Source organism: Rhinopithecus roxellana, chromosome 3 (assembly GCF_007565055.1).
Source record: "Rhinopithecus roxellana isolate Shanxi Qingling chromosome 3, ASM756505v1, whole genome shotgun sequence".
NCBI lineage: Eukaryota > Metazoa > Chordata > Mammalia > Primates > Cercopithecidae > Rhinopithecus > Rhinopithecus roxellana.
In genome coordinates this window covers 166,204,523-166,216,614 of record NC_044551.1, presented here as the reverse complement: position 1 = coordinate 166,216,614, position 12,092 = coordinate 166,204,523, and positions in this window count along the sequence as shown.

The following is a 12,092-nucleotide window of genomic DNA, read 5'->3' as shown; positions in this document are numbered from 1 at the left end:
TTTTTGAGACAGTCTTGCTCTGTCACCCAGGCTGGAGTGCAGTGGCATGATCTTGGCTCACTGCAAGCTCTGCCTCCTGGGTTCATGCCATTCTCCTGCCTCAGCCTCCCAAGTAGCTGGGACTACAGGCGCCCGCCACCACGCCCAGCTAATTTTTTTTGATATTTTTTAGTAGAGACGGGGTTTCACCATGTTAGCCAGGATGGTCTCAATCTCCTGACCTCATGATTCGCCCGTCTCGGCCTCCCAAAGTGCTGGGATTACAGGCGTGAGCCACCGCGCCCAGCCAATTTTTTGTATTTTTAGTAGAGACGGGGTTTCACCATGTTAGCCAGGATGGTCTCGATCACCTGACCTTGTGATCCGCCGGCCTCGGCCTCCCAAAGTGATTACAGGCGTGAGCTACTGCGCCCAGCCAATATCAGCCTACTTTTTAAAAATTCTACTTAAAATATGTTTATAGTTTTAAAATAAATATATTGCCAGCTTGGAGAGACGTGGGGTACTTGTCTACACACATTCATTATCAATTCACTACAAAGGCTGCTGCAGCCACCACCGGGGTTCTTATGCCTCCTCTTGTGGGAGCCATGATGCTTCATTTTTTTTTTTTTTTTTTTTTTTTTTTTGAGACGGAGTCTCGCTCTGTTGCCCAGGCTGGAGTGCAGTGGCTGGATCTCAGCTCACTGCAAGCTCCACCTCCCGGGTTTACGCCATTCTCCTGTCTCAGCCTCCCAAGTAGCTGGGACTACAGGCGCCCGCCACCTCGCCCGGCTAGTTTTTTGTATTTTTTAGTAGAGACGGGGTTTCACCGTGTTAGCCAGGATGGTCTCGATCTCCTGACGTCGTGATCCACCCGTCTTGGCCTCCCAAAGTGCTGGGATTACAGGCTTGAGCCACCGTGCCCGGCCGATGCTTCATTTTTAACATCTAATTTATGTTTGCCCCATTCCAGGGCTTCCCGGCCTTTGTTAGCATTTGAAGATACTGTTCTTGCCATCAGTCCTTCAGGGTAACTGCTGAAGCTGCCTCCTTTCAGTGATTATGCCTTCTTTAGTCAAAGTAATTTTTTTTCTGGGTCCTGAGGATGTGGTTTGTGTATAAGTCTCTCATCTACAGAAACCATATTTTAAGTGAAATATTAGTACATTTAAGTTTGATTATTTTCTCTATAGGATTAACTACAGAATATTCTAGCTCATGTGTTTTGGTTCTTGCTGTACCAATAAGTGACTTGTAGTTCCCACTCTGTGCAGAGAAGTCTGTGCCCGTGCAACTCTTCACTGGATCTGTATGTCTGTCCAATACCCACCCACACCATGCTCTGGTTCATAGAGCTTTTGGGTATTTGTGCAACTGTTCTAACAGTTTCTAGTGGTGTTTTTGGCTGGGCATGGTGGCTCAGGCCTGTAATCCCAGCACTTTGGGAGGCCGAGGCAGGCGGATCACGAGGTGAGGAGATCGAGACCATCCTGGCTAACACAGTGAAACCCCATCTCTACTAAAAATACAAAAAACTAGCCAGGCGTGGTGGCGGGCGCCTGTGGTCCCAGCTACTTGGGAGGCTGAGGCAGGAGAATGGTGTGAACCCGGGAGGTGGAGCTTGCAGTGAGCTGAGATCGCGCCACTGTACTCCAGCCTGGGTGAGAGCGAGACTCCATCTCAAAAAACAAAAAAAAAAAAAAAGAGGGGAGCAGGCATCCCTGGTTCCCTTCTCTTCCTAGCAAATACCCAGGGTACACGAGGGAGAGAAGAGCATCCTTTCTCTTCCGTCCTTGCATCCCCGAGTCCTGGTGACCTTGGCAGGTGCCACCCATGGGTGCCAGAGGCTTGCACCCATGAAGCAGGGAGGGCCTTGAGAATAGGAATTATTCAGTCTCACCTATGTCTCTATCCCACCTTGGAGTTCCCTAGACCTCATTTAAGCCATGAATACTATCAGCATGACCGTTATCCATGAAATGGGGCTTGGCTTAATAGTCAGGAATCAACCATGCCCATGTGCTCTGTGTCTTTTAGCTTCTATTATTGTGTGCCTCTGGATCCCTTAGATCAAGATTTCTTTCCTAGGGCTTTGACTCAAAGCTTGAAATTGATTTTGGGACAGAAATGTGTCTGGGGGGCGGGGGTGTTGCGTGGACTCCTGATCATAAGCAGAATGTTAAGGTGAAGCGGTGGAATTGAGTCCTCCTCCAACAAGGGAGAGAAAAGGATGTCATGCCCAGAAAACTGGTGGCTGTAGTTATGCTTGCTAAGATTTGGGTGCCTGGTGCTTGGCTTTGGTTAGCTCCCTTGGTCTTATTTTCCCAAAAAGGAAACCTCCAGGTGATGGGCATCCTATTTACTCTCATCACCTGGCAGGAATTGCAGGATAATTGCTCAGAACTAGAATACTGATCCAGATTTTCACATTAACTATCCTTTTGTTCTTTCTGAGCTATAGCCAGAGATTGCTGGTTGACTCACAGGAACAAGAATAACTATTTCTACAGAGGCCTTTTAGGTAGGTTTTGATGAAACTCTGTTCCACAAGGAACCTCAGATAAGACCTTTTAAAACCGAGTCCAGCTGTGGGTTTGTGTCCTTAAATACCTGTGAGTTGGGTGATCCTCTCCTCTTAAAGACCCAAGATAGGCCGGGCACGGTGGCTCAAGCCTGTAATCGCAGCACTTTGGGAGGCTGAGATGGGCGGATCACGAGGTCAGGAGATCGAGACCATCCTAGCTAACACAGTGAAACCCCGTCTCTACTAAAAAAAAAAATACAAAAAACGAGCCAGGCGAGGTGGCAGACGCCTGTAGTCCCAGCTACTCGGGAGGCTGAGGCAGGAGAATGGCGTAAACCCAGGAGGCGGGGCTTGCAGTGAGCTGAGATCCGGCCACTGCACTCCAGCCTGGGCGACAGAGCGAGACTCCGTCTCAAAAAAAAAAAAAAAAAGACCCAAGATAAACTTGGGGCTCCTGGGCCTGTTAGAAAGTGACATTCTTTACTGACCACAGGTCAGGAACCATGTACAGGGACTGTGTAGATGAGGGTATGAGGCCAGTTTTTTACCTCCAAGGGGCTTTTATTGGATCTACAAGTCGAGCTTGACACAAAAGGAAGTATATCCTTCCAGTCAAAGTCTTGGTAAAACAGCCAGTTTCTCCAATTGTGTCCTGTTGCAAAAGAAAAATGGATTCTTTTTTTTTTTTTTTTTTTTGAGACGGAGTCTCGCTCTGTCGCCCAGGCTGGAGTTGCAGTGGCCAGATCTCAGCTCACTGCAAGCTCCGCCTCCCGGGTTCACGCCATTCTCCTGCCTCAGCCTCCCAAGTAGCTGGGACTACAGGCGCCTGCCACCTCACCCAGCTAGTTTTTTTTGTATTTTTTAGTAGAGACGGGGTTTCACTGTGTTAGCTAGGATGGTCTCGATCTCCTGACCTTGTGATCCGCCCGTCTCGGCCTCCCAAAGTGCTGGGATTACAGGCTTGAGCCACCGCGCCTGGCCATGAAAAATGGATTCTTATGGCATTAATGCAAACAACTATATTGCCATAAGTTAAGAATATTCACAGATGGTTTCCAGATTCTAGAGGAGCTGGACAGAAACAAACATGCTCCAAATTTAGTTCACAGGAGTATACCTTACTCAATTATTATTATTTTATTTTATTTTTGAGACAGAGTCTCGTTCTGTCACCCAGGCTGGAGTACAGTGGCACGATTTCAGCTCACTACAATCTCTGCCTCCTGGGTTCAAGCAATTCTCTGCCTCAGCCTCCTGAGTAGCTGGGATTACAGGTGCCCGCTACCATGCCTGGCTAATTTTTTTGTATTTTTAGTAGAGATGGGGTTTCACCATCTTGGCCAGGCTGGTCTTGAACTTCTGACCTCCCGGGTTCAAGTGATCCACTTGCCTCAGCCTCCCAAAGTGCTGGGATTACATGTGTGAGCCACCGTGCCTGGTCACCTTACTCAATTATTAAAGAAAATTTTGAAACTCAAGTTTGATTTGGGGAAGCCTGTTAAATATGTTAGAGGTTTAAAACACTTGATGTTATAAAACAGAATTCCAGGTTACCATAAATTATTAATTTTGCCAAAATGACTCAAATCTTAAGGAAGGAAAAACCGTTTTTTTTTTTTTTTTGAGATGGAATTTCACTCTTGTTGCCCAGGCTGGAGTGCAGTGGCATGATCTCTGCTCACAGCAACCTCCACCTGCCAGGTTCAAGTGATTCTCCCGCCTCAGCCTCCCAAGTAGCTGGGATTACAGGCATGTGCCACCACACCTGGCTAATTTTGTATTTTTATTTATTTATTTTGAGATGGAGTCTCGCTCTGTTGCCCAGGCCGGAGTGCAGTGGCATGATCTCTGCTCACTACAACCTCCACCTGCTGGGTTCAAGCAATTCGCCTGCCTCAGCCTCCCGAGTAGCTGGGACTACAGGCATGTGCCACCATGCCTGGCTAATGTTTTGTATTTTTAGTAGAGACAGGATTTCTCCATGTTGGTCAGGCTGGTCTCAAACTCCTGACCTCAGGTGAGCCACCCACCTCAGCCTCCCAAAGTGCTGGGATTACAACAGGCATGAGCCACTGCAACCAGCCAGGAAGCAAAAACCTTTTATAACATTTAACAAATTTTGCCACAGAGCAGATCAGTGCCCAAAGAATACCTTGTTGTGCTTCTCTTTTATTGCTCAATTTACAGAAAAACCATATAATACTTAGGCAATATGTTCACACATGGAATTTTGCAAGATTAATTTTTACAATCCTTACACCACTTGTTTGAACTTCTAGCTTTATCTTATCTAATTTAAAATAATCCTTCAACCCTAGGCAAAACTGAAGGGGGCCTGCCCCTCCACACCCATGGGTATTTCTCGCAAGGTGGAGACGAGAGACTGAGAAAAGAAATAAGACATGGAGACAAACTATAGAGGAAGAAAAGTGGGCCCAGGGGACCGGCACTCAGCAAGTGAGGACCTGCACCAGCGCTGGTCTCTGAATTCCCTCAGTATTTACTGATCACTATCTTTACTATCTCGGCGAGGGAAATGTGGCATAACTATAGGGTGAAGGTGGGGAGAGGGTCAGCAGAAAAACATGTAAGCAAAAGACTCTGTGTCATAAATAAGTTTAAGGAAAGGTGCTGTGAGGCCGGGCGCAGTGGCTCAAGCCTGTAATCCCAGCACTTTGGGAGGCCGAGACGGGCGGATCATGAGGTCAGGAGATCGAGACCATCCTGGCTAACACGGTGAAACCCCGTCTCTACTAAAAAAATACAAAAAAAACTAGCCGGGCGAGGTGGCGGGCGCCTGTAGTCCCAGCTACTCGGGAGGCTGAGGCAGGAGAATGGCGTAAACCCGGAAGGCGGAGCTTGCAGTGAGCTGAGATCCGGCCACTGCACTCCAGCCTGGGCGACAGAGCGAGACTCCGTCTCAAAAAAAAAAGAAAAAAAAAAAAAAAGGAAAGGTGCTGTGCCTGGATGTGTACGTAGGCTAGATTTATGTTTACCTTTACATAAACATCTCAGTGCAGTAAAGAGTAACAGAGCAGTATTGCCACCATGATGTCTCACCTCTGGCCATAAGGCAGTTTTTTCCTATCTCAGAATAGAGTAAGTATGGTTGGTTTTACACCGAGTCATTCCATTCCCAGAGACATGCAGGTGGCAGATGCCTTCCTTTTATCCCAACAGCACAGAGGCCTTCCTCTCTTACTAACCCTCTTCAGCACAGACCCTTTACGGGTGTCGGGCTGCAGGGCTGTAAGATCTTTCCCTTCCCATGAGGCCATATCTCAGGCTGTCTCAGTGGGGAGAAATCTGGACAATACCCAGGCAAGAATTTCTTGGGCAGGGGTCCCTGCGGCCTTCCACAGTGCACTGCGTCTCTGGTTAATAGAGAATGGAGAATGGCGATGACTTCCACCAAGCATACTGCCTGCAAGAACATTTTTTTTTTTTTTTTTTTTTTTTTTTTTTTTTTTTTTTGAGACGGAGTCTTGCTCTGTCGCCCGGGCTGGAGTGCAGTGGCCGGATCTCAGCTCACTGCAAGCTCCGCCTCCCGGGTTTATGCCATTCTCCTGCCTCAGCCTCCGGAGTAGCTGGGACTACAGGCGCCCGCCACCTCGCCCGGCTATTTTTTTGTATTTTTAGTAGAGACGGGGTTTCACCGTGTTAGCCAGGATGGTCTCGATCTCCTGACCTCGTGATCCGCCCGTCTCGGCCTCCCAAAGTGCTGGGATTACAGGCTTGAGCCACCGCGCCCGGCCAACAAGAACATTTTTAACAAAGCACATCCTGCACAGCCCCAGATCCATTAAACCTTGAGTCAACACAGCACATTTTTGTCAGCACAGGGTTGGGATGAAAGTTACGAATTAACAGCATCTCAAAGCAGAACAATTTTTCTTAGCACAGATCAAAATGGAGTTTCTTTGTCTTCCTTTTTCTACATAGACACAGTAACAATCTGATCTTTCCTTTCCCCCACACAAAATTTTACATTTTTATGCTTTTTTATAATCATTTACTAAAAAAATACATATTATTGGTCTTACACGTCTCACATGTATATCTATTTTCAGTAGTTTCAATTACATATTAAACTAGTAACTCCTAGCAATTTTTTTTTTTTTTAATCTTGTTCTGTTGCCCAGGCTGGAGTGCAATGGTGCAGTCTTGGCTCACTGCAACCTCCACCTCCCAGATTCAAGTGATTGTCTTGCCTCTGCCTCCCGAGTGGCTGGGACTACAGGTACACACCACCAAGACCGGCTAATTTTTGTATTTTTAGTAGAGACGGGTTTCATCATTTTGGCCAGGCTGGTCTCAAACTGCTGACCTCAGGTGACCCGCCCGCTGCAGTCCCCCAAAGTGCTGGGATTATAGGCATGAGTGACTGCAACCAGCCACTCTTAGTAATTTTAACTTTAATGTAAAACCTGGGCCAGGAGTGGTGGCTCATGCCTGTAATCCCAGCAGACTGGGAGGCTGAGGTGGGTGGATCACAAGGTCAGGAGTTCAAGACCAGCCGGGCCAACATAGTGAAACGCCATCTCTACTAAAAACACAAAATTAGTCGGGTGTAGTGGCACTTGCCTATAATCCCAGCTACTCAGGAGGCTGAGGCACGAGAATTGCTTGAACCTGGCAGGCAGAGGTTACAGTGAGCCGAGATTGTGCCACTACACTCCAGCCTTGGCGACAGAGCGAGACGTCCTCTCGAAAACAAAAAATAAAAATAAAACAAACAAACAAACAAAAAACTGGTAAGTTGTCTTTTTTTTTTTTTTTTTGAGTCAGAGTTTCACTCTGTCCTCCAGGCTGGAGTGAAGTGGCACGATCTTGGTTCACTACAACTTCTACCTCCTAGGTTCAAGCAATTATCCTGCCTCAGTCTCCCAAGTAGCTACGATTACAAGTGTGCACCACCATGTCTGGCTAATTTTTGTATTTTTAGTAGAGATGGGGACTTCTCCATGTTGACCAGGCTGGTCTTGAACTCCTGGCCTCAAGTGATCTGCCCGCCTCAGCCTCCCAAAGTGCTGGGATTATAGGCGCGAGCCACCAAGCCTGGCCAAAACCTGGTAAATTGTTTTATTACATGCTAGGTGTAGCCAAGGTTTGGACTCCTTCTAGCATAATTAAGGGTGTGGTTAGTTCCATGTGTCCCCAGGGCACCAACTGGGAAGCAGCAAGTCAAATAGTTCTCAAAACCCAAAAGGCAGTTCATAACCTTAAAACATTTAGCAAGCCTAGTACCTAACCTGAATAATTATTTTATTATTTTTATGTTTTATTTTTTTTGAGACTGAGTCTTGCTCTGTTGCCCAGGCTAGAGTGCAGTGTCGTGATCTCGGCTCACTGCAAACTCTGCCTCCCGGGTTCAAGAGATTTTCCTGTCTCAGCCTCCCGAGAAGCTGGGACTACAGGCGCCTGCCACCACACCCAGCTAATTTTTGTATTTTTAGTAGAGACACAGTTTCACCATGTTGGCCAGGCTGGTCTCGAACTCCTGACCTTGTGATCTGCCCACCTCGGCCTCCCAAAGTGCTGGGATTACATGTGTAAGCCACGGCATCCAGTCTAACCTGCATAATTTATTAGTCCACCTATTTATATTTTGATGACATCCACTTTTTGCCAATAATCTTTAAGGCTGTTTTTATTTCTTAAAGATTAGAGTCATGTGAACTGAAAAGTCTTCCCGGCCGGGCGCGGTGGCTCAAGCCTGTAATCCCAGCACTTTGGGAGGCCGAGACAGGCGGATCACGAGGTCAGGAGATCGAGACCATCCTGGCTAACACCGTGAAACCCCGTCTCTACTAAAAACTACAAAAAACTAGCCGGGCGACGTGGCGGCGCCTGTAGTCCCAGCTACCCAGGAGGCTGAGACAGGAGAATGGCGTGAACCCGGGAGGCGGAGCTTGCAGTGAGCTGAGATCCGGCCACAGCACTCCAGCCTGGGTGACAGAGCGAGACTCCGTCTCAAAAAAAAAAAAAAAAAAGAAAAGTCTTCCCTTTAAAAAATATTTGATCTGGCCGGGCACAGTGGCTCATGCCTGTAATCCCAGCACTTTGGGAGGCCAAAGTGGGTGGATTACCTGAGGTCAGGAGTTCGAGACCAGCCTGGCCAACATGGTGAAGCCCTGTCTCTACTAAAAATGCAAAAATTAGGCCAGGCACGGTTGCTCGTGCCTGTAATCGCAGCACTTTGGGAGGCCGATGTGGGCGGATCATGAGGTCAGGGGTTCGAGACCAGCCTGGCCATTATGGCAAAACCCCGTCTCTACTAAAAATACAAAAATCAGCTGGGTGTAGTGGCGGGCGCCTGTAATATCAGCTCTTGGGGAGGTAGAGGCAGAAGAATCACTTGACACAGCGGCCAGAGGTGGGGGCCGGAGATGAGACCTGCACTGTACGTCACCTGTGGCGACCAGGCCAGACTCCGTCTCAAAAATAAATAATCCCTCCCAATCACAAAATAAAAACAAATTAGCCAGCCGTGGTAGCGTGCGCCTGTAGTCCCAGCTACTTGGGAGGCAGAGGCAGGAGAATCACTTGAACCCGGGAGGTGGAGGTTGCAGTGAGCTGAGATTGTGCCACTGCACTCCAGCCTGGGCAACAGAGTGAGACTACATCTCAAAAAAAAAAAAAAATTTTTGATCCAAGTTCTTGACTTCCTTTAGGCCAACTAATTAGAGCTCTTTTTATAGACATTACACACACAACACATACACAATTACACAGGCAGAATAAAACCCAGTCCGCACAAGATCCTTTGTTTGCCAATCTTTTATTTGGATCATTGGCCTCTGGGTGCTTTCAATCCCTGGGGTTCTATGAAGAAAACAGGTTTGTCGCAAAACAGGGTCTCTGGCACCTCCTGTTTTTCGCAAGGAGTCCGAGGTTATTAGAGCTTGAATATCTGCTTTTAATTAAGTTGACTTTTAACGATAGTACTCTTTAATACAGTCCTTTTAAAATTTATTACCCGACTTTACCCAGGCCAAATGGCCAATATTCCTGGCTTTCAAACTTTTTTTTTTTTTTTTTTTTTTTGAGGTGGAGTCTCGCTCTGCCGCCCAGACTGGAGTGCAGTGACCGGATCTCAGCTCACTGCAAGCTCCGCCTCCCGGGTTTACGCCATTCTCCTGCCTCAGCCTCCTGAGTAGCTGGGACTACAGGCGCCCGCCACCTCGCCCGGCTAGTTTTTGTATTTTTATTTTTTTTATTTTTATTTTTATTTTATTTTTTTTTTTTTTTTGAGACGGAGTATTGCTCTGCCACCCAGGCTGGAGTGCAGTGGCCGGATCTCAGCTCACTGCAAGTTCCGCCTCCCGGGTTTTTTACGCCATTCTCCTGCCTCAGCCTCCCGAGTAGCTGGGACTACAGGCGCCCGCCACCTCGCACGGCTAGTTTTTTGTATTTTTAAGTAGAGACAGGGTTTCACCGTATTAGCCAGGATGGTTTCGATCTCCTGACCTCGTGATCCGCCCGTCTCGGCCTCCCAAAGTGCTGGGATTACAGGCTTGAGCCACCGCGCCCGGCCTAGTTTTTGTATTTTTAGTAGAGACGGGGTTTCACCGTGTTAGCCAGGATGGTCTCGATCTCCTGACCTCGTGATCCGCCCGTCTCGGCCTCCCAAAGTGCTGGGATTACAGGCTTGAGCCACCGCGCCCGGCCTCAAACTTTTTAAAGGCTCGGAAAAAGGAAACTCCAACGTGGTTCATGGAGGGGAGGGGAATCAACCAATAGCAAAAGGTCATGCAGATATCAAACCAGAAGAAACTCACCTGGGAAGCCAGAATGAACTCTGAGACCCGGGAGGCTAAGCCACGCCTTGCCACAGGGTTACAGGCCACGTCCCCAAGGACATAAAACAAGCTGGAGGCCTGCAGTTTACTAGGGACCACACAGAAAGACACACAAAGCACACCAGATTGGCTACAGCTTAAGACCAAACTCATAAATCCTTTTTCACAATTAAAACTCCACAGAAAATATAAACAGTGATCCCCATTTTCCAGCCCAGCAAAACACCTTCCAAATGGAAAAAAAAAAAAAAAAGAAACTCGCTTAAAAGTCAACTTTTGGCGGGGGGTGCGGTGGCTCACGCCTGTAATCCCAGCACTTTGGGAGGCTGAGGTGGGCAGATCAACACATCAGGAGCTTGACACCATCCTGGCTAACATGGTGAAACCCCGTCTCCACTAAAATACAAAACTTTAGCCGGCCGTTGCCGCAGGCACCTGTAGTCCCAGCTACTCGGGAGGCTGAGGCAGGAGAATCGCTTGAACTCGGGAGGTGGAGCTTGCAGTGAGCCCAGATGGCGCCACTGCACTCCATCCAGCCTGGGTGACACAACGAGACTCTGTCTCAAAAAAAAAAAAAAAAACAAAAGCGGGGGGTGGGGGGCCGGTGCGGTGGCTCACGCCTGTAATCCCAGCACTTTGGGAGGCCGAGGCCAGTGGATCAAGAGGTCAGGAGATCAAGACCATCCTGGCTGACACGGTGAAACCCTGTCTCCACTAAAAATACAAAAAAATGAACTGGGCGTGGTGGCGGGCGCCTGTAGTCCCAGCTACTCGGGAGGCTGAGGCAGGAGAATGGCGTGAACCCAGGAGGTGGAGCTTGCAGTGAGCCGAGATAGCGTCTCCAGCCTTGGCAACATAGGGAGACTCCATCTCAAAAAAAAAAAAAAAAAAAAAAAAAAAAATCAACTTCTGACCCGGTGGGGAAAAGAAAAGAAAAAAGCTCAAATATGCCTGGGGGCTGGATCACTACTGTAATCCCAGCACTTTGGGAGGCCAAGAAGGGCGGATCACCTGAGTTCAGGAGTTAGAGACCAGCCTGGCCAACATGGTGAAACCCCATCTCTACTAAAAAGACAAAACTGGCAGGGCATGGTGGTCCACACCTGTTATCCCAGCTACTTGTGAGGAGGCTGAGACAGGAGGTTCCTTTGAACCCGGGAGACGGAGGGATAGCATTAGGTGATACACCTAATGTAAATGATGAGTTAATGGGTGCAGCACACCGATACACCTAATGTAAATGATGAGTTAATGGGTGCAGCACACCAACATGGCACATGTATACATACGTAACAAATCTGCATGTTGTGCACATGTACCCTAGAACTTAAAGTATAATAAAAAATAAAAATAAATTAAAATTAAAATTAAAAAAAATTGTTGGCCCGGCACGTTGGCTCACGCCTGTAATCCCAACACTCTGGGAGGCCGAGGCAAGCGGATCACCTGAGGTCAGGAGTTGGAGACCAGCCTGGCCAACATGGTGAAACCCCATCTCTACTAAAAATGCAAAAATTGGCCGGGCGCGGTGGCTCAAGCCTGTAATCCCAGCACTTTGGGAGGCCGAGACGGGCGGATCACGAGGTCAGGAGATCGAGACCATCCTGGCTAACACGGTGAAACCCCGTCTCTACTAAAAAATACAAAAAACTAGCTGGGCGAGGTGGCGGGCGCCTGTAGTCTCAGCTACTTGGGAGGCTGAGGCAGGAGAATGGCGTAAACCCAGGAGGCGGAGCTTGCAGTGAGCTGAGATCCGGCCACTGTACTCCAGCCTGGGCGACAGA